Genomic DNA, 23684 nt, shown 5'->3' on the forward strand with positions numbered 1-23684 from the left:
TCTGTGCTGCCTAGGATAGGCCTGAGGGATCTAAATGAGACTGTTGTAGGGAACCACTGTGGGGAGGGGAGCTGCCTCAATAAACTCCGTGGACTTTTGTGTCCTAATTGAGTCTGCCCTGTAGCTTGTCTTGGGCCCTGAGAACGGCAATCGGAGCTCTTTATGGGATTCAGTTCTTCCAGCAAATGCAAGATACAACTTCAGTTAAGAAAACAGGATTTTTAACTGTTTACTTAATATTAATTTTTTGCTTAATACTTTGATTTCTTGGGGACTCTTCCCATCTACCTACTTAACTGCTTGTATTTTACCTCGAGCTGAAGAGTGAGACTGAGGTGAAGGGCCCCAGGTTTACATCTGCTCCAAGAGCCCAGGAACTCCTGATGTCATTCATATCAATGACAGAAGTTAATGAATTGGATCTCTATCACTGAATGGATGACCTATTGAAATAATTGAATGTATATTTGCCTGGGAAATAAAATGGATTGAAAGGGTAGAAGTGAGAACAAAGTTAGAAGACAAATAGCACTGGCAGCAGTGACCTTTATGACCCCAATAAAGCAATCTGGAGATGACAAGAAATCCACACTGAAAGAAGTTGATGATTTATATGCTCATATGTCAGAATGGCTCATTCCTATGGATATGAATCATAAGCAAGGGCAAATTAGATACCAAAGAGGAAACTGTCTTAAAAAACATTTGTTTTTTAAGAATGACTGACACAAGGTGAGAAGAACTTTGTCAGATTCACTGAAATTAAATAATCAAGAACAACTCTTCCATTAGCCTCATAAAGAGCAGTGAGCCAGACAAACTGGGAGAATGAGTGTTATTACAGATTAAGGGATGCATAGGATGGACACCCACTTGACCAAAAGCTGCTAAAAAAAAAATACCCTAAATGAGGATGAAAACACATTCAAAATAGTGCTGTTTTGCTATTATCATATATACTGGTACAATATTGAGGTATCTTTCATTTTTTTGAACGTTCTGACCCAACAGTTGTCAGTGTGACAATTTGAAGAATCAGTCTGTGTACAAGTTACGAATTCTGGTTGGTACTAGGAAGTAGTTTATAAAATTGTTGTATCAGGGAATGCCTTTAGGTGGATGTTGAATCCACCAGTTGCTCATGTGGTTTGCAGCATGTATCAGACCAGGGACAATGTAGAGTTATTAACTGTAACAACTGTGTTCTGGACTGAACAGTGGGGATGCTGAGAGGTTGGCTGGAGCTGAGAGATGCTACTTCCCCAAACTTGTCCGCAAGGAGCAGGGGTTGGGAGTGGAGAGTAGAAACCCCCCAAACAGAATAAAGAGAAAGAGGTGACAAAGCGAGCTTAAAAAGGATTCCCAGGAGGAACAATAGTGGGGGAAGGCTTTTTGAAGGACAGGAAGTTTTGGGCAGAAAAGGGGAAGAGAAGGGCAAGCTTTTGTAGCAGTAGAGGTGTGGGTGGGTCTGATTTAGCTGCAGGACCAACCATGCTGAGAGAAAGCTAGCTGGGCTGGAAAGGCTCCAGGTCTGAAGAGAAATCATCAGCTCCAGGGAAGAATCCTGGATACTGCAGAGGACTCTGCCTAAGCCCAAAGAATGGTCTGGAGTGGTGAGGAACCTGAGGTAAGGAAATGCTCATTTATATAGATATTGCCAGTTCTTGTGGCAATAAGTAAACAGCAGTGGTGTTTATGTAACCCACACACCTCCTGGGTGTGGTGCTCTGTCTCATCTAGTGGCACCAAGACCACTTAGAGAGAGAGCATGTTAAATGAGTCTGCTCTACAGCTTTAGCTAACAGCCAGTTGGCTTTTTTTAGGTCATGTGGCAGAGGCTCATGCACTAAGGTCTAGAGGCCCCAGGTTCGATCCCGATGACCGCGGTCTGTCAGTGTTACATTTAGAATCCTTTGCAGTCTGTCTGTGTCAGTGCTCCTGAAGAGGTAAATTGTAAATCACACCTTTGGGATACTGGATTGTGGAAGAGCTGCTGGGGAGGCTTGGTGGAGATGGCACTAACTTCAGGGCCTAGGCATTTGAGCTGTGGAAGTCTACACTGCCAACAGGAGTGTCAGACACAAGGTCTACACCTGGTGTGTGTGCCTAGAGGTCCAAAGCCAGGAAGAGTGCCTTGCTCAGTCCCAGCAAGCTAAGACCTTGTGGGATTCAGTGTTTGGATCACCTCCAAGAAAGTCTGAGTGTCCAACAGGGGGAGCTCAACCAAGTCTGTGACAGTTCACCTGAAGATACATAGATATGTGCTGAAGGGCTAATTTTTCTGTTTTATTGGCCAGAAGTAATATGATGCAGCTTCTGTGCAGTCAGTGTGTGTGTAAAGTATAGAACCCTGTTGTTTTTTTCATCTTTTTAATGACTGTGAAGTATAGGGATTAGTTGCTGGACAGGTCTCTACATTCTGTACTGCAAAGTAGAACAAACACAGAACAATAAGAAAGCAGCCTCTACTTCTTAAAATATTAAGGGCCAAATACAGATGTGATGCAAGCAGGAGCACTGCCTGTTCAGCAAAGATATTGACATTTAAATATGAAAGCACTTAACATTGAGGAATTGTTTCCATCCCCTTACCATGTATTGTAAACTTACTTCATCACCACAGGATCTGGGCACCTTACAGCTCTATACATAAAATGACTTTGTCCCAAATGCATAGATATTTTATCAAGTAGCCAAAATAGATACCATACAAAATGGCCAAAAAAAAAATAAAAAAGTTCAACAGATCAGTGCTTGTGACTATATGAATAATACCAGCACACTTAGTGGGAAATGTAAAAGCCAAACTTATTTGGTTCTCATTCAAGCAAAACTCCTATTGACTTTAGTCCTCTGGGATTCTGTATCTTGTTCAACCCTAGGCAAGCTTCCAGGAAAGTCACTGAAACTTCAGATACTTTTGGTATCCATTTCAAAACTAGTGAATTTTGAGTTTTGAAACCAAAGATAGCGGAAAGCTTACCTAGAATCTGCAACAATAATTTGGTCCTGTCCATAGGGTTGTAAATGTTCTAAGGTTGAAACTGTCAGCTAATGTCTTAGACACAGTTTGATTAAGGTTCTCTGGACCCAAATGGAGAGCAATTTTTTTCTTCTCTCACCCCCATCTTTCCCTTCCCCCAGACAATTATGTTAGCTACATGGTGTTATAGACAATCTGCTATACTGTGCTAAAGAGAATAGACATAACTACAAGATAAATCACACCTACCCTTTGGGAACCAGGGACTAGAACCCCTAGCCTTCAAAAACACAGGCCTCTCACACATGATCCCATGATGCTGGTATTAGCCATTCCGTTATTTTCTTTGTGGGTCAGCCATGAGAGGGCAACATAACACCCACAAATTCACACAACAAGACAGCTTCTTTTAACAACAAAATCCTCAAAAAAAAAAAATAATAACCTGCCTATGCTTGTTAGTGGGTAGTTATGGAAAATGTCATTTAAGTACAATATATGGCATGGAAACATTTTCAGGATAAAAAGAGTACTTACTATTGCAAAAAAATTGTTTTAAAGATTTCTATGCTATGTTCTGAGGTCTTGATTTTTTTTTGTTTTATTCACCAGTTTGGCTTTTTGTGTCTCTTTCAACAATAACATTCATTATAACATGGCAAAAAATACTGTTTAGCTACATTTTCCATCACAACCTGTAATTATCTACAAGAGTTTAGTGAATAATACAATAGCTTTCAATTATTTTTTAAAGAAAGCTTTTAAATATTCACTGCTAGAATACAAGGTGATGTCATAATTAATGTTAGAATGGTTATTCAAATGATTATGCTAAGTAGCTCATAAAGAAAACTTATTACATTTGTGACATAAACCAGTTACTAATTGTACTGAGATAATTAATGCCAACAATTCTATGCATGCTTTTATCAAGTTGACTTATAAACTACCTGATATCTCTCTCTTGGGTTTATTTAACTGTTAGTAAAGCTTGAAATACGAGAATTGATTTGTAAGGGTAAAAAAGTGATCAATTAAAAATGTTACGAAGCAGACCTGTTCTTCTTCTAGTTAAAATAGAGTGAAGTCATAGAATTAAAAAGTGTAAAAACTGAATGTATGCCTCAGTTGATTGAAAGAAATCAAGACCTACATTTTCAATATTAACTAAGCACAATTGTTCACCCACATCACCATTTAGATGTTACTGATCATTTGTGGCCATTGTGCTTTGTAAATTAGGGGCACAAATGCTCTAAATTCCATCAGCTTGTAACAGTAGCCTAGGAGCCATTATACTGTCAAGAAATTGCTAAAACTCCCTTTCTGGCAGGGAGTTTGAGAAGAGGTGGTTTGTAGATCTCACAGAGAGGGTATAATGAAGCCAGGGAATTCTCAGTTGCTCCATTAGAAGAAATTTATGGCCCTCTTGTGCCAATGGAGTGGTGCAAAGAGATTCAAGAGGAAGCCCAGGCCTGGCCCAGTGCATTTATGAAAACACATCCCTGTTCCCCATTTGATGTAGTCTGATGTGCTACCCACTCTTTCACTGGAAAGAGTTCAGCTGCTTATCCAGGTAAACTGATAAGGGAGGAGATAATAGAAATAACCCTCCCTTTAAAAAGTGATTTGCAATTTGTAACCATGTTTAGCACTAATCAGCTTCTAAATTAAACTAGGAATTTGCAGTGGCAGGCAAATAATACTGTGTAGCCATCTACCCCATTCTTTCACATCATAGTCCTTCTCTGGAGGCACACACTCTAATCCTCTACTTCCTCTGTCCCTTGATTATGATTAGTGAGTGAATTTAGCTCTCAGAAATAGCACAGCATGAATCAGACACAACTGTGTTTACAGTCTTGTCAACCCTGTTCGGCTATATGACAGGTGTATGCTATCTGTATGTACAACAAAGCAGGAGTGGGAGAAGTTGCAGTGGGGGAGGTTTAGGTTGGATATTAGGAAAAACTTTTTCACTAGGAGGGTGGTGAAACACTGGAATGCGTTGCCTAGGGAGGTGGTGGACCTTCCTTAGAAGTTTTTAAGGTCAGGCTTGACAAAGCCCTGGCTGGGATGATTTAATTGGGTATGGGTCCTGCTTTTGAGCAGGGGGTTGGTCTAGATGACCTCCTGAGGTCCCTTCCAACCCTGATATTCTATGATTCTAAGTCCACCATGCTAATTTTCTAGCATGATACATATGGTAGTTACACAATAGAATTCGTGTCCGCTGGATCCAGAAATTCAGCATCAACTAGGAATGGGCTAGACATTGGTCTGAGCCTCATCTGACTTAGATTAGTGTAAATCAGGAGTGACACTGTTGAAGTTAATGCAGTTACACCATTGTAAAACTTCTGTGAGTTCAGAATAATTCCCAATATATCCACGATTCGTTAGGTAGAATTGTTGTGGAATGTCAGAACTTCCAGTAGGATGGAAATTCCATTTCTGACCAACCCTACTGCTGACCTAGCCTGTATTCAAGTGAGCTATAGGTGAAAGGTTCTACATTTCATTATGTATCCAATGTATCATTCATTCCTCTCAGCATTATCTACGTCCATATTGGATACATCTCTATATAATCTATGTAAGAGGTTTTTCAAAATTCTGAATTCGACTGTACACTAATTTCCATGAACAAATTAGGTGTATGGTGATTGTGATACCATGTTCAGAGCCAGTTAAATATATGTGACATACACCATTGTTAACCCGTAGTGGTTTATACATAACTCTTTAGGGTTAAATATGTCCAGATTCTTCTCTGCCTTCTGGCTACAGAAGTGAAGGGTTAACCCAAGTTCATCTCCTGGCTTACAATTTAGAAAGTATTTCTAAATGCAATTAAATGATATAGCATACGCTACAGACTGAATCTAGCAGAAAAACAAGCTCCCAGAATAGCAAAATCACTGAGAAAGCTCCCAGTGCGAGAAGAAACAAAAGACAAGGTAGGCAGGCTCTTGTTAGGGTTCTGTTAACCCTAACAATCATGCCCGGTATTCTGCTTGGCCATCTTTCGACTGTCAGTAGTGGTCTTGCCCAGGACCTTTATGCTGCTTATGGCTCACTAAAGAATAACAGCTAAATTACGACCATTCCAATAAAGCTGATGTATATTAAAAACTGCACGGGACCAGCAGCCACAAAACCTTTGGGAATTCAAGGCAATTAATCCGACGTTATTGGTTTTGACATACTGTGTGAAGAATTTTCTAAGATTCACTACGCTGTATGCATACTGCTAGTATCATACAGAAATACTTTGGTCTTTCATCCACAAAGTGTGTTGTAACACCCCCAAACGTTTAGACCACAAAGATCCTTCTTAGAAACAGTGGACAATATTTCTGCAGCTCCCAGGAGCATGAGAAAGGCCATGGAGTGAGTGAGTGGTACGATGGGCTGAGTAACTGCAGAAAGAGGTATCAGACCATGTAGCAAGCTGACCCTCAGATGGGGCAGTAGGAGGCACCAGAGCAGTAAGAGAGAATGCCTGGTCACAAACTGATGTACATATGAAGTTTTTGAATAAACCAAACCTAGAAGCTAATGTTTTCAGGGCCTTTACATTTTTTGAGGAAAGTCTGAGGGATTTCAGGGTCCTGGATGCTATGTTATAAACCACTTTATGATGATTTCAGTGCAGCATCTCACTTTTTGTCCAAATCCTTTTGTAACAGTACTACTGCACACAGAAGGTTATACTTGTCTCTACACATTAGCTCAGATCTCCTGTTTAGTCCAAAATTGATTGGGGGGGGGGTGGTTTGAGGTGACAGCTTTAGTAATAGTCACTTTCTTCCCTGAGTGAGCACCACCATCATCCAGCTGCCACATTTGTTAACGACAGTGTAGAGGCAGCAGAACCCACAGCTCACTGTGTAAGGCGGGAGCAGAGCTAGGAGATTCTTGGACAGGGTACCGTGAGGAGCTGCAACAGAGCTAGGTTGAGGATGCTAGTCATCCTTATCCCGCTCCTGGAGTAGCAGCACATGTTCCATTCCACGGCCCCCTAGATCCAGCACTGGCCCTGTGCTCCCCGATGTGCAGCAAGTACCAGCACCCATAGCATCCTTCAGGGCTGCCCAATGGCCACCTTCTTTGCCTTTCCTTTGGTGCTGTGGTGCAGATGGGGGCCATTATTCAACCCACATGGTAGCCACACCTATAAATTCTCCCTTCCACTCTTCAACAAAGCCTAATTATGGCCTTTCACCCAGAGCACTGCCTCCTCCTTGGCGCTCCTAGCACAGTCCCATGTGCCTCCTCAGTGTGGTCAGATAGATCTCCCTGCCAGAAGAATGTCTCTGGCAGAAGAAATGATCTATCCCCTACTAACATCTAAGGAGGCTAGAAGTGGCTGGGAGCATCTGTACATGATGCCATGTAAACCAGTGCCTCTTAACATAGGTCACCAGCAGAAGACGCATTCTCTGGTTTGCTGGAGAGGAGATGCATGAGCATCAGGAGGCCAGTCATGGATATGGAAGTCTTGGGTGATGGGACAACTTCATACCCTTTTAGTGACCGATGGTGGTAGACATGCCCTGAAGTGGAGTGGGAGGGAGGGAGGACCATCTCTCACACCTGCATGGATGCACAGATGCTGCTGTGCCACATGATCTGAGGCTCCTCACAGCTCATGAGCCTGCGTTGAAACCCAAGAGATGTGACAGAATGAGGAGATCTGTCCCCTCCCCCTCCCAAAGGGGATTGCCTAGCCAGGTTCCTGCTTTGTGATCCCCACCGGGCTTCTTTTGTCCCCCTGTGAGTCTCCCTCTGATCTGGTGATTAAAAAAGTGAGAATTGAACCTATGACCCTTTTTTGTAAGCAGTATGTAACTGAGGATGAGCACTGGTTTCCCTACATTTGTTATAGCTTATCCTTAATAACTATACTACTAGTATGCTCCTAAGGCATGTATTGTGAGGGACATAAGGATGGCATATCTGACTCCTTTGGCACCAGAGAGAGGGAGAAGTACTGATCATTGGCAGGTAAGCAGCATCACTATCAAGACTTCTGATCCCCAGAGTAAAAAAAAGCCCCCCAAAAAGCAATTATAATCCTGATTTGTTTCAAATCCTTTAAGGCATATTTATTTGTCAACATTTTCCCAGAAAGGCATGTAAAGGTATATGGTGCCTGAAATCAACCAAGAGGCAAAAATGAAGGAGAAGAGACTTAAAGTGAAACCAAGTGGAAGAAAACTGTCACAGAATCTATAAGCGATGTTCAGATTTCTGTTAGTATACTTTTTGTTTTGACATCCTGATCCATCTCCTGCCTACCACTTTGAACTGTGGCACACAGCTTCTATTAACATTGCCTAGGTGTACAGCTGGTGTCCTCCACAATGTAGTGAAGAATGAGAAGGGTTCACCAAGATCCGCATTGTTCCAAGCCTTGGAACAGAAGAGTGGTTTCCTAATGGCATTAAATAGAAAAGAGGAGGCTTTTTTTAATAACTGTTGTGGGTCATAGCTTTAAACAAAGAGGATCAGCAAGCTCCCAAGATGGAAAGAGTTAAAAAAGAAGACCGGTGCTTCTTTTTGAGGTGGTGTTGGCTTCAGCAACTTTAGCAGGCATTCTGTTTTTGCAGCACTGGTGGGACAGCTGTAGTGAACATGATTTTCAAGCTTCTTGTAACCTAGAAAACAGTAGCCATAGTAAGGCCATTCTAATGGAGTGGGAGTGTGTCAAAGTGGAAGCGTTCAAACACCCACAGAATCTTTGGGAATACAAGGTGTCTGAGCCCAGAAATTCATTGTTTCTTCGGAATGGAATGAAAGTCTCTCCAAGACTCCAGCTAATGTTGTTGTTTAGATAATACAGAAGGGTGTAAATATTTCATCCACCATGGGTTTCGTGGCCATAAAAAACCAAAACTGCCAATCCTGTGCACCTTAGAAATCCTAGTTGGCAGCAGTGGTCAATATTTCTGCTCAATTGCATCTCAGCCCACCAGCTAATGGCAGCATTTGATTGGCATTGGTGTGCAGCACTGTATGAGGACAACTAGATATATCCTTTATACCATATGTGGCTTCATTTGGGAGTTTCTCTCTTGCAGTTTTTGGTCACAGAAGTAATTGAAAACTTTCTTACAAATTGTGGAACAATATTTGGAGGCTAGCAGTCACTAAATTCCTTTCTACCTGGTAGTACTTCATTGCTCCTCAGCTTCTGGAAGACCTTGATTTTTTTTTTTTTTTTTTTTACTAACTGTTGTACATTAGCCCCATTATACATGCTTTCTGTGTGGTTTAAAGTTGGTAACTGAAAGGAGGGCTATGATTGTGAGATATCCATTTGCTGAGAAATCAATACCTGAGCCTTCCTGGACTCTGAACCCTGAAAAGAAAAAAGGAATGCAAAAAGAAAAGGAGTACTTGTGGCACCTTAGAGACTAACCAATTTATTTGAGCATGAGCTTTCGTGAGCTACAGCTCACTTCATCGGATGCATACCATGGAAACTGCAGTAGACATTATATACCCACAGAGACCATGAAACAATACCCCCTCCCACCCCACTGTCCTGCTGGTAATAGCTTATCTAAAGTGATCATTAAATTGGGCCATTTCCAGCACAAATCCAGGTTTTCTCACCCTCCCCCCGCCACACACACACACAAACTCACTCTCCCCTCTCATGTTATAATAAATTTGTTCAGAAATGTGTGCAGTGTCAGGACACTGCCTTATTTTTATTCACAAGGTTTTGCCATTAAGACAAATTTGATGTAATTTACATAGTAGTTTCATTAGCACCCAAACAAGGTCTTGTTGTTTTATATCTATTTGATAGAGCAAGGGGTTAAGAAACAGGACTTCTGGGTTCAATTCTGTATTCTTCAATGGACTTTGTAAGTAACTTTGGGAAGATAAATTAACCTTTTCTGTATCCTGGTATCACAACTATAAAATGGGTACAAAACATAGGTGTTTTGAGACTTGTTTGGTTATTGAATGTTAAGTAGTTTGAGAGTCCAGTTGCAGTGTAGACATTCTGAATATGATCATCCACCAGATGCATTTTTGAGCAAACAAAATGCTGAATAGACGTATCTTGTGCATGCGCACATTTAAATCCGCAACTTACAATTTTGGGTGCCCAAATGCCAACATGTTATGTACTGAAAATTAGAACCTTGTTAATTTGTAGTGACTAATCTGATACTCAAAATAATGAGCTGAGCAGGGAATAGTTTCACAACCCAGGAAAATTTTCAAGATTTCCAAAACTTTTTCCCTTCCTGAGTCTGGATGAAAAGTTAAAATCTCTAAAACGTTTACAAACCAATCAGCTGAAAACAATTTTGGTTTGGCTCAACTGAAAATTTAGTTTAACTTATGACATTTGCTGTTTTTGTTATTTATAGTAAAAGAAAATGTTTTTCAAAACAAAGTCATTTTGAACTAAACCAAAGTTTTTTCCGTTAATTTGAAAATGTTGAAATTGGATGTTTTGACAATTTCAAAACTTTTCTTCCAAAAAATTTACACAGGAAATTTGTCCAAAAAAGTCACTGTCTCATGAATAGTTTGTTTTGAATTTGGCATTTTTCAACAGAAAAATACTTTTTAAAAAATTCCAAACCATATCTACAAAATATTCTCCTCATGTATTCACTACTAATTACGCTAGACAGGTTGTATGGATAAAATTAGCAGAGGATCCCTATTATGAACTTAACACCCCACCACCCCCCAAAAAACCCCACATTCTTGCTTCTAGATTAGGTAACTATTTCAAAGTCAGTGTAATAAATAACTCACTATGTTGTTGGGCCTCCTTCATACTTTCCAAAGAAGCCATTCTGGCCTATCCGTGATAACTATGTAATTGGGGAGTTCTTATGGTGTGTATTGTGAGGTAGCATGGTTGTCACTGATGACTTGAGGCATCTAACTCACTTGACATCACCAGGAATGGGCAGGAGGAAGCTGCCACTGATCATGGGGACTGAAGAAACATCAGTTCTGTAACACCCTGAACACCCAGACTTCTGAGACTGAAAATCCCTTTCCCCAAAGTGGAGAAAAGATCTTTAACATCTCAATCTGCACAGGACCAGAAGTGTATGTGAGCCAATAAGTACCCTGTTTTTCTTCCCATCCTATAAGGCAAAATTACTTTTATAGAGACTTTCTCTGAAAAGAGAATGGGGTATGACATCAGAAATCAAGCTAAGAGCAAACGAGGAGATGAAACTTGTGAAGTGAAATGAGTGGAAGAGGCTGCAGGAACTGGCAGTGAGTACTCTTGCAGATGCTGTTGGATAAACACGCAAAAGTTATTTCCTGATGCCAATAAAAGGAAAAGAGAAGTCGGCAAAACTGTGGCATAGCCCATCTTCTTAAGGAGAAGGTGGAGTTAGCTCCCAAGAGGGCAAATGCAATTCAACAATTTCTCAATATGAGAAGAAATAGCAACCAACAACGTGGGCGTGTTCTCTTAGGGGTTACATTAGCTTTAACAGTTCTGGAAGGTGTACTGTGTGGTCATTACTGGAGCAGCAGCAGTGCATCTGCACAGGATATACATGTTCCTCAGGGTCTAAGGAACAATCGCCACAAGGAGGCCAGTGTTAGCCGCAAGGAGGTCATTCTAAAGAAGCCAAAGCATGTGAAAATAGTATGGGTCAAACAGCCACAAAATCTTTGGGAATACAAAGCAGTTAACCTCAGAAAACTGCTTTTTCAAATGAGCTGGGCGAGAGCATACCAAGATTCACTATGCTTCATCTGGATTTCTTTGAATATATGAAACATTTCTACCTTTCATCCACTCTGTGTGTCCTGACCGTGCAGAGGATGTGACCACCAAATCCTGAGACCTGAAGGATCCTACTAGGCAACAGTGGACAACATTTCTGCTGAAGTTCATCTTAGCCCATCAGTTAATTGCAGAGTTTGCATGGCACGGGCGTGCAGCACATTATTGGACAACAGTCTTTATTATTATTCAAGCTCTGAGTTTATCTGCTCTGGAGTTAATATGCTTCTGGAGATTTTGGTCCAAGAGAGGATGGAAAGCTTTACTTTTTTACTTGTGGGGCCAAATTAATGCAATATTACTTTATGGAAATTTTATTTTCCTTTATTATTCCATTTCACCTGATTTTCTCCTCAACTTTGATTTTTACTGGATGTTGTATGTTGAGCCTCTTAATAGTATAGAATCTGTAGTGAGGATAGCACAAAGCCTGTAGGTAGAAGAATGGACTGATATTGCAACTTCTGCATTTCTGTTGAAATCAATCCCTGAGTCTTCCCAAACGCTGACATGTGGAAAGAAAAAACAAAACAAAAAACCAAACTTGATTGCCACCTTATCTCACAATAAAAGTTGCTTTGTTCAGAAATGTATTAATGGTCAGGTGTTGTATTTACATTTGAAAGCTTTTGGCAGTAAATCAATCCAGGTTAAGCAGCCTGAAGGCTGCTCTAACTGGTACCTAATGGTAATAGACTTGAGAGATGTCATGGCACCTGGGAATCACCATGATGATCAGGGATGCCCTAATCATAATCCATTATGCCACCCACATTTTCAGTACTGGCCTCATGGAAAGGAGTGATACAGAGCAGAACAGGGGCTCCTATCTCTTATGCAAAAGGAATTCTATAGTGGTCAACTAAATGAGCTTTAGGGCAGTTTTGTGTTGGGGAAACATCACAAAGTTGACCTATTGCAGCCCAGGATCTGGCCCATGGTTTGCGGCCATTCTGTGCTCTTCTGCAGATTTTGACACTGGGCAGATCAACTTACCAGTCCCCCTCTCAGTTTTCCTTTCTCTGCAATGGACTTGGTCTAATTTAATCAGAGTTATGAGACTGATTTTATTGGTAAACATAAAGATTGAGATGACAGCCTCAAAATTTCTATGTAAATACTGTAAGAATAATTGTAATTATTTAGTCTGATGAGGTGTATATAGTGTAGCTGGATGAGAAAAAACTGCCCATGATAATTATACTGTTTAGTTTCTTGTTAACGCAGAAGTATTTTTTCACTTAATTTATGATTTGGGACATATTGTGCAAATTGCTTTGATATCTTCTGAACAAGTCAGATATTGTAATACCAGTTGTTTCGTTTTGTAGCCGTCTTTATTGCTGCTGTTTTGTTTTTTATTTTCTTTCAGAAATATCCCAGAGGGTAGTATTGAGCAACTGCTCTTCTACCCCATGGGTGCTTTCATGTGGGGTACCATCTTGCCACCCCCTTATTGTTTTATGTAATTTAAAGCTATAGAGAACAAAAGGAGAAAGACATCACAAAAACCATGAAACCAATAAGACGAAAAACTTAAACTAAATATTCTTCCCATTGCCCCCACTCAATACTTAATGTTAGAGCCTGATTTTGCAGGGTCTTGAATAGTTTGATGGAAACTGCATGGTGATCAAATAATACACGGATGGTGGATATAAAATACTACATAAATAGAAGGATGGAGATCCATATTTTTGTCAAAGAACTCTGACTAGGGTCTTACTCTACAAACAACCTTTTCCAGTGGCAGTCAAACATCATAGACCCTCTTCCCTTCCTTTTATTGACTAAATTGATCTTTCCTCCAATAATGAACATTACTAGTCCTAGCTACTAAGAACATAAGAACGGCCATACTGGGTCAGACCAAAGGTCCATCTAATGTCTTCTGACAGTGGCCAATGCCAGGTGCCCCACAGGGAATGAACAGAACAGGTAATCATCAAGTGATCCATTTCCTGTCGCTCATTTCCAGCTTCTGGCAAAGGACCTATCCCTGCCTATCCTGGCTAATAGCCATTAATGGTCCTATCCTCCATGAATTTATCTAGTTCTTTTTTGAATCCTGTTAGAGTCTTGGCCTTCATAACATCCTCTGTCAAAGAGTTCCACAGGTTGACTGTGTGTTGTGTGAAGAAATACTTCCTTTTGTTTGTTTTTAAACCTACTGCCTATTAATTTCATTTGGTGACCCCTAGTTCTTGTGTTTTGAGAAGGAGTAAATAACACTCCTTATTTACTTTCTCCACACCAGTCATGATTTTATAGACCTCTATCATATCCCCGCTGAGTCCTCTCTTTTCGAAGCTGAAAAGTCCCAGTCTTATTAATCTCTCCTCATACGGAAGCCATTCCATACCCATAATAATTTTTGTTGCCCTTTTCTGAACCTTTTTCAATTTCAGTATGTCTTTTTGGAGATGGGGCAACCTCATCTGCACGCAGTAGTCAAGATGTGGGCGTACCAAAGATGTATATAAAGGCAATATGAAATTTTCTGTTGTCTTATCTATCCCTTTCTTAATGATGCCCAACATTCTGTTTGCATTTTTGACTGATGCTGCACATTGAGTGGATGTTTTCAAAGAACTATCCAGAATGACTGCAAGATCTTTCTTGAGCGAAAACAGCTAATTTTACCTACTAATAATGAAGCTGCAATATATTTGGCTTTACATCAGTCAAAACTAAGTTTTGTCTAGATAACAAACTAGTATGTGGGGAGAACTTTGTATTATCCCTCATGTCCTCATGGTGTTTGGCCACCACTCTCCAGACATTGCAAACAGTTCCGAATAACATACATGAAGTCATCAGTCTTGATCTTGCACATTTATCACTACTCTTTGTGCCTCTTTTATTGGTTCTTTCAGGATTTTATACACTCTGTGAATAAAGTTTAATAGTCTGAATCTTTGGTACTTCAAAAGGCCATTACCATCTTCTCTTTCAACTCTCTCTACAAAACCGATCTCTGTCATGACATCAGTCAGAAATCAACTGATCAATGATGGCTAGGTTGAGGGACTGATGAAGACAGCATTTCATTTATCTATGTCTAATAAAAAAGAAAAGTGTGCAAATCATATCTGATTGTGTCATCTTCCCCATAGCCTTTTGACTTCTTAAACCCCAATCTTGTAATGACTTATGCATTCATGTACAGATTATTCATGTGTAATCTCTGTATGAGGGTCTGGAAGGTAAAATTTTCATGGCCTTGAATTCATATATAATTGTACAGAACGTATCACAATAGGGCCATTGTCCTGAGTGGCACCACTAGGTTCAGAAATATAAATATTGAAATAAATTCTAAAATACAGAGGCTTAGGTTTAGTTTTTCAAGACTCCTAATTTTTCAATTGCATATCTATAATTTGCCTGTGTCATTACCATGACATCAGCTCTGAATTGTCATTTAAATGCATGTAACAAATGCTCCATCTCTCCCAGTGTGTGCTATGTAACTGTTCAGAGCTCAGGGTGTGCCTTTCTGTAAAGGGAAATTAACGTGCAGGCCTATGATTTCACAGGAGGCCTGTTTACAATTATAACATCTCCCTGGTAGCTATGTAACAGGGAGTTGCAAAGGAATACATTGTGAGGTTGCATGGTTGGTATGGATGATGTGTGTAGTTAACTTGCCATCAGAGAGTTAAAAGGGGGAAAGAGTGTATGGATGTCTAAGAAGGTGGTGTAGCATCTGTTACTTGGCATTCAATATTAAGACTTGAGAGAGAAAAAAATCTTGAGAAAGGACCAATACCCTTACAGGAATATCACTTATTTCAATTTCTGTGGGACCACAGAGTGTAAACCAGAGTTAAAGGACTGGTTTTTAAGTTTTTGCACTCCTTTATGGCACAATTATAGCTGCAAACAATTTCCCTAAAGAGAGAGAGTGGTTTGGGGGTGGGGGGAACGGGGACGACTAATTTAAGGCAAAACAAAATAAGGTAAAACCTACAAACTGATGTCTAACCACTTCTTTATTTCTACTATTGAGTTTTCTTGCTGTCACAGCTGTAGTTTTGCAACTCTGTTCAATCCCAAAGATTAGAACTTTAGGCACAGACCTGTTGACACACGGGTTCTGTGTGATGTGTCCTGACAGAAAGTAAATTATCCAAAAGACAGAAGAATCTGAAGGGTCCTCTAAGTTCAGCATTTTCTGGCTCACAACTATTTTGTGATGTAATAAAACAGAATAGAGAAGGCATTCAACAGAACAATAGCATAGGCTACTTTCAAGGTTCCTTCCCCACTCTGAACTCCAGGCTACAGATGTGGGGACCTGCATGAAAACCCCCTAAGCTTATTTTACCAGCTTAGGTTAAAACTTCCCCAAGGTACAAACTATTTTCCTTTTTCCCTTGGACTTTATTGCTGCCACCACCAAGCATCTAACAGATATATAACCGGGAAAGAGCCTGCTTGGAAACTTCTTTCCCCGCAAAATCCTCCCCAAACCCTACATCCCCTTTCCTGGGGAAGGCTTGATAAAAATCCTCACCAATTTGCATAGGTGAGCACAGACCCAAACCCTTGGATCTTAAGAACAATGAAAAAGCAATCAGGTTCTTAAAAGAAGAATTTTAATAGAAGAAAAAGTAAAAGAATCACCTCTGTAAAATCAGGATGGTAAATACCTTGCAGGGTAATTAGATTCAAAACAGAGAATCCCTTTCAGCAAAACCTTAAGTTACCAAAAGGCACAAAAACAGGAATATCCATTCTATTCAGCACAGCTATTTTATCAGCCATTTAAACAAAACAGAATCTAACGCATATCTAGCTAGATTACTTACTAAGTTCTAAGACTCCATTCCTGTTCTGTTCCCAGCAAAAGCATCACACAGACAGAGAGAACCCTTGTTTCTCCCCCTACCCCCTCCAGCTTTTTAAGTATCTTGTTTCCTCATTGGTCATTTTGGTCAGGTGCCAGCGAGGTTGTCCTAGCTTCTTAACCCTTTACAGGTGAAAGGGTTTTTCCTCTGGCTAGGAGGGATTTTAAAGATGTTTACCCTTCCCTTTATATTTATGACAGCTACAGTCTGGAACTGGAAGAAAAAACAAGCTCCCAACATGGCAAAGACAATTCAGCAAGCTCACAGTGCTAAAAGAAATAAAAGGCAAGGTGAGCAGACTATCTTTGGGGTTCTGTTGATCTTAGCAACTCTGGCACATGTTCTGCTTGGCCATGTTTGGACTGTTGGTAGTGAGTTTGCTCAGTATCTTCATGCTCCTTATGACTCATTAAAGAGTAACAGCTACATTAAGACTATTCTAAAGGAGCTGACATATATTAAAGGGTGGGGCCAAGAGCCACAAAAACGTTGGGAACGCAAGGCAATTAATCCCGTATCATTGGTGCTGATGGACTGTGTGAGGGACTTTCCTTGGCTCTCTATGCTGTATGCATACAGAAATATTTCTGCCTTTCATCCACAAAGTGTATCCTACCTATGCAGAGGATGTCTGCACTAAACTTTTAGACCACAACGATCCTTCCTGGAAACAGTGGACAATATTTCTGCTCAAGTGCATCTTAGCACATCAGTTAATTACTGAGTTTGCTTGGCATTGGCAGGAAGACCAATAATGGACAATAAGATTTATCGTTGTTCAGACTGCGTGTTTATCTCTTCTAGAGTTACTGACTTTCAGAAGTCTCTGGTCAAAGAGGGAATGGAAAAGTACTCCTTACGAAATGTCGAAACTTTTTTGGACAGCTCTAATTGACATAGCATTTGAACTAATTTTTTCTATTTCACCTTACTTTATCCTGAAAATGTTTTATATTGTATTGTACTTTAGCACCATTTTACATATTTATTTACTGGTGAGAGAAGTTCAGTGCATGAAAATGGAAGGGCTGCTTTGACTAATGTTGCTATCTATTCCTTTATTAAGAAATGAATAACTGAGTCTTCACAAAGTCTTCAATAATAAATAAAAATATGCTTTCATGTTCATATATTCATGTTCACAGTTTTATTATTTTTGTTCACTAGATTGTAAGCTGAATAAAATTTGATTCAGTTTAAGTAGTGGGTTAACTAATTCCTAAATTAGGATGTGTTTTCTCATATATTATAGTTTAGGGAGAAGGTGTGAGAACCAAATCTTATGGATTTTATTCCCAATTCTGCTATCAGCTTACTCAAAGTCACAAGGCAAATAAGTTTATTTCTCTGTGCCTCACTAGCTCAGTCATGTGGATAAAATACTTTCCTACCTCCAAAGATGCTGAGAGATTTCAGTAATTAGATCCTTACCCTTCAAACAATTTTATACTTAACTTTAAACAGGTGAGTTGTCCCAATGAGCTAAGTGCAGGATTGGGGCCCTAATGCTTATAAAATGCTTTACTTTAAAAGTCATAAAGTGCACCTGGATGGGTAAGGCTGCACCTGGGAATTATACTGTTCAGTTTTCTTAAATTAATAGAATCTGCATAATTTTTTATAATCAATAAAATTGTAAAACATTGTGAAAGTTAGCTAAGATTTTGTTGCATTAGCTAAGGTGTTGGCATTCAATACTTGATTACAAATGAAAATACACTAAGTACTATCTGTTTATAATTATCTAATCTTCAACAGTAGTATAAGTTGCTGCTTTGATGTTAAAACACCATTCTCCCCCTCTTATATACCATTACAGAGACATTCTTAAAGAGAAAGGTATGGCAGCTTCCCAAGATAGCATATGGATTTGTAATTCAGTGAGTTCACAATAAAGAAATAATAATAACTGGAGATGTGGACACAGTGTTGGAGTTGTGTTGATGTTAGCAGTACTGGCAGGTATTCTGTTTGGTCATCATTGGAGCAGCAGCAGTTAATCTGCACAGACCTTCATTTTCATTATAGGCTAATGAAGAATAGTCAAAATAGAGACATTCTAAAGGAGTATGTCAAAACAGCAGAAGTCACTTGGCCATAAAATCTTTGGGAATACATGCAAGTTAATGCCACTCAGTCTTTCTTTTGGTGCATGGAATTGGATACCATCCAATCGAGTATGCTGTGTGATTAGCAGTTTAATTACACAGAAACATTTCTACTTTTCATTCACACCGTGTATCCTCACCATGAGTAATACAGCACCACCAAACCTTTAATGCTCAACGATCCTAAATGGAAAATATTTCTGCTCAAGTGTATCTTAGTCCATCTATTAATTACTAAATTTGCTTGGCATGGGCAGGAGACACAATATAGAACAATGGGATTTATCACTCCTCATGCCATAATTTCTTATATCCAGGAAATATTGAACTGCTGGAATCACTAATCAACAAGGAAACAGAAACCTACTTGTCAAAAAGTGGAGCCACTTATGTAGTATAAGAATTTTATTAAGACTTTTCATTTTGATTCCTTATTTACTGCCATTTTCCTCTTGACAACTGGCCTTAACTGCATGTTATACATTGCCCCCCTTTTAAATATTTGTCATTTCTCATAAAAGAAGATCTGTGTCTGAAAATGGGAAAACATTTTTTAAGCCAGAGCCGTTATCTCTCTATTCCTTTTTTAAGAAATCAAATTTTGAATTTTCCAAAAGCCTGCGCTCTGGAGGGTTTAAGGTTAAAACAAAACTGAAAATATTCCAATCATACAATAATAAAACTTGCACTTCATTAAAAAAATCTGAGTGTTAATGTGTTATATTAATTTCTTTGGCAAGATTTTGTAAGGTGAATTTAATCCAATTGACAGGTTTCAGAGTAGCCGCCTTGTTAGTCTGTATCTGCAAAAAGAAAAGGAGTACTTGTGACACCTTAGAGACTAACAAATTTATTTGAGCATAAGCTTTCGTGAGCTACAGCATTCAGTGGAAAATACAGTGGGGAGATTTTATATACACAGAGAACATGAAACAATGGGTGTTACCATGCACACTGTAAGGAGAGTGATCAGGTAAGGTGAGCTATTACTAGCGGGGGGGGGGGGGTGGATGACAAAAAACCCCAACCTTTTGTAGTGATAATCAAGGTGGGCATTTTCAGCAGTTGACAAGAATGTGTGAGGAACAGTGGGGGGGGGGGGGGAGGGAGAGAATAAACATGGGGAAATAGTTTTACTTTGTGTAATGACACATGTCAAAGTAAAACTATTTCCCCATGTTTATTCCCCCCCACCCCTACTGTCAGGGTTCTGTTCCCGGTTGAATGACTGACCTGGTGTATGATGACTGTGCAAAAGTTTATCCTTCATTAAAATGTGTTTTGAGAATTAATTAATGCATGAAATGAATATTCTGGAAAAGTCATTAACAGTTATACTGCTCAATTTTGGAGTAACTTCTTCACTTAATCGTATATGTTTGAAGACATTGTGAAAGTTGGCTAAGGCTGCACTGTTAAGAGTCAATACCCTTGAACAACTGTGGGGGGTGGAGGACTTCAGGTCTGGGGCATCTCATGTTGCTGGGTTGTGACAGGCCACCAAGGTTTACAAATGGGTCCTAAGCCCAAAAAGGCTGAGAACCACTGATCTAATCTGACCTCCTGCATACCCCAGGCCAGAAAATTAAAAGAAATGAAAACCTTCCATTCAGTAAATCATTCAATATCCTTGGGGTAAAAGAGTAACAGAAACGAGGGATTAACTATAACAGGACCCTGTCAACTTGAAACTTGTCAATTCCTAACAGTAGAGATAAAAACATTAGGAGCTAAGTCTCTCTGCAAATTTCTGTAGTTTTACATTTGCATCCTTTTAATATTTTTCTGCCCCTCAGTGGACAAGCTAGATGTGAGTCAACAGTGTGCCCTTGTTGCCAAGAAGGCGAACGACATTTTGGGCTTGTAAGTAGGAGCATTGCCAGCAGATCGAGGGACGTGATCATTCCCCTCTATTCAGCATTGTTGTTCATCTGGAGTAGTGTGTCCAGTTTTGGGCCCCACACTACAAGAAGCATCGCTGCTATCTTGAGAAGATTTTGTTTTATCTAACACATCTGAGCGACGGTAGTCAGAGAAGTCAGGTACTGTAACATCATTGTGGACATAACGAACACTAGTTGGAGCTGCAACAAAAAGGTAAATACTATTAACTGCAAGCATCTTTATAATAAAGACCTAGTACTATATTGACTATGATGCTGTTTTGTTTTGTTTTCAGGAATTCAAGGTGAAATTGGAAAGCGGTCCATAAGACTTTCTGTAAACAGTAAATCTGATAACTGCATATTGTTAAAAAAATAATAGTTACTACCCTGATGTGGAAAAATTGGAGAGTCCAGCAGAGGGCAACAAAAATGATTTGGGGGCTGGAGCACATGATTTATGAGGAGAGGCTGAGGGAACTGGGATTATTTAGTCTGCAGAAGAGAAGAATGAGGAGGGATTTGATAGCTGCTTTCAACTACCTGAAGGGGGGAGTGGGGGTTCCAAAGAGGATGGATCTAGACTGTTCTCAGTGGTAGCAGATGACAGAACAAGGAGTAATGGTCTCAAGTTGCAGTGGGGGCGGTTTAGGTTGGATATTAGGAAAAACTTTTTCACTAGGAGGGTGGTGAAGCACTGGAATGGGTTACCTAGGAAGGTGGTGGAATCTCCTTCCTTAGAGGTTTTTAAGGTCAGGCTTGACAAAGCCCTGGCTGGGATGATTTAGTTGGGGATTGGTCCTGCTTTGAGGACCTCCTGAGGTCCCTTCCAACTCTGATATTCTTGTATGAAGGACTCACTAAACACCAGAAATTGACTATGCCAGGGAAACAATATATACTACATATAAATTGTCAAATGCACAAAGTGAAGAAACTGTAAATAGACATTTTTCTTTGATCTTTATTACAGGATTCTAATCTACACTTGTAAAAAAAATGTAGTTAATATCACATAGAAGTATGATTTTTAAATTGACAGTGCCCTCAAAAGGACTAGCAGGTGAAACTGGTTTATGTATTACTTCTGAATGGCAGGACTTGCATGCTTGCAAAGGATTTTATACATGCACAGACATGACAGAACTTGTTAAAATAGTCAGTGTTTTTGAAGGATCAAATGGCTTGCTATAATTGTGATGAATGTTTAAAACAAGAGAATCCATGGGGATTTTTAACTACTCTTTAATAGGCTAGCTATTTGCTGTTACACAATAGAAGATGTTCAGATAAATGCAAGGTTCAGCTTGGGAGCTCAGCCTCTCCTAAAAACGGGGAGCGGGGGGAAGGGGTGGAGGGGAGCTAAAAGTCTTAAATTTTCTGATGTGCCCAACAACAAATTGCAAGATTATTTTCCCCCTGAAATAGGTTTAAAACCAAAGTTCTTGAAGAATGCAATTTTCCATTTTCCTAAAAATAGGAATATAGAGAGAAGCTCATCACCAGCGCTTAAAGAGCTGTAGCAGAAGCTAAGCAGGTCAAAGTGAAATGATTACATAAATGTGGAACTTATGAAATTTACCAAGGTGCCCTATATAGATCATTTCCCAAATGTTGAGGAAAATCAGTGCATATGTGTACGCTGAAGGTCTTTATTTCAGGGTTTTTAAATAGACACTTGACTCAAACATGTTAGACTACAGCACTTGAAAACTAGAGCCAACATTTTTAAATGTTAGGCTCCTAAATAGAAACAGACTGGTTCACAGAACTTCTGAACAGCAGAATCTCACTGACTGAAATAGGAGTAGCAGATGCAGCCCTCATTTAGATCTACATATTTAACACAGTAAAATTAATATATTAAGAAAAATTGGAACAGATTTTTTTAATACTCATTGTGATACTTTATCATGCATAGGTAGAAGCTTTCAGGTTTCACTTATGGATGAGTAAGATGCTGTGGGCGCAGAGTAATTATGAACTTGCAGACTCCAAAGGAGCAGGGAAGCCCCAAGAGCACAAGTTCCAAGGCTCCCATCTCCTCCATGAAAACAGAATTCCCATTCTCTGCCCAGCCTTATATCTTTACAACATTGACTCAAGCATCTGGTTATGGCTAGTAACTGACATGAAAGGTTAGACTGCATCAACTGCTGTTCTGAATATCACAACTCTAATGAATATGGTGATTTACTTCGGTCACAGGGGAGTTATGGATTAGCAAATGTTCATAAAGTAATGTTATTTCCTTTATCTCCTCCTTTTCCCTCAGTGTAAATGTAAGTTGAAGATAACACCCCGTTATTGCTAGTGAACTTAAACAAGTAATTTGTTTTCAACTGTCAAGGAAAATCCAAGCAAATATGCTTGTGTATATGTAAATTAGGCACTCAGGTTCCTGGCATCAAATGAACCTAGGTGGATTCTGTGAATATCCATTAAAAACAAGGTGTTATCACAGAAATTATTACAAACCCTTAATTCTACTAATACAAGCCCATATTGCTGTAATACTCAACTATCCTTGCTTTCTCTCCCCCAAGGCCAGCTGAGGTACAGCAGAGACTGACAAGAAATATAGTGACTTGGTAAAAGACTGGATGCAATTTAGAAATGTTTATTAAAAAATGTAAAATTAATAGAATGGGATCCATGCAGTATAGGTAGAGGAAGTAGTTGTGTGTTTTTAAAGACACCAACTTAGAGGTATTCAGCTTAATGCCAGACAGTTGCAAACTGAAGTAAGTGTTTTATTTAACACTTTTATAGTTTCATATAGAGGTTGAAAAGAGTTGCAGAACTTTTACAGCTGTTATGAGGTTACATAAGTCATACATGGAAGAATTATGTACTCAGATATGGCAGTCTGTTTTTAAAGCCACGAGCATAGATTTTCCTATGTGTTATGCATATATTATATAAAAGCCACCACTGCAAACAGCATCTCCTTTTGTGGTAATGTTAAAATGAGGACACTTTCAGATTTAAGTGACAGACTAACTCTTCCAAAATCCTTTAAAAAGGAAAGGATTATGACTTCGTCTCTCACATTATAATGAT

This window comes from Lepidochelys olivacea, assembly GCF_965140295.1.
Source record: "Lepidochelys olivacea isolate rLepOli2 genome assembly, chromosome: 12".
Taxonomy (NCBI): Eukaryota; Metazoa; Chordata; order Testudines; family Cheloniidae; genus Lepidochelys; species Lepidochelys olivacea.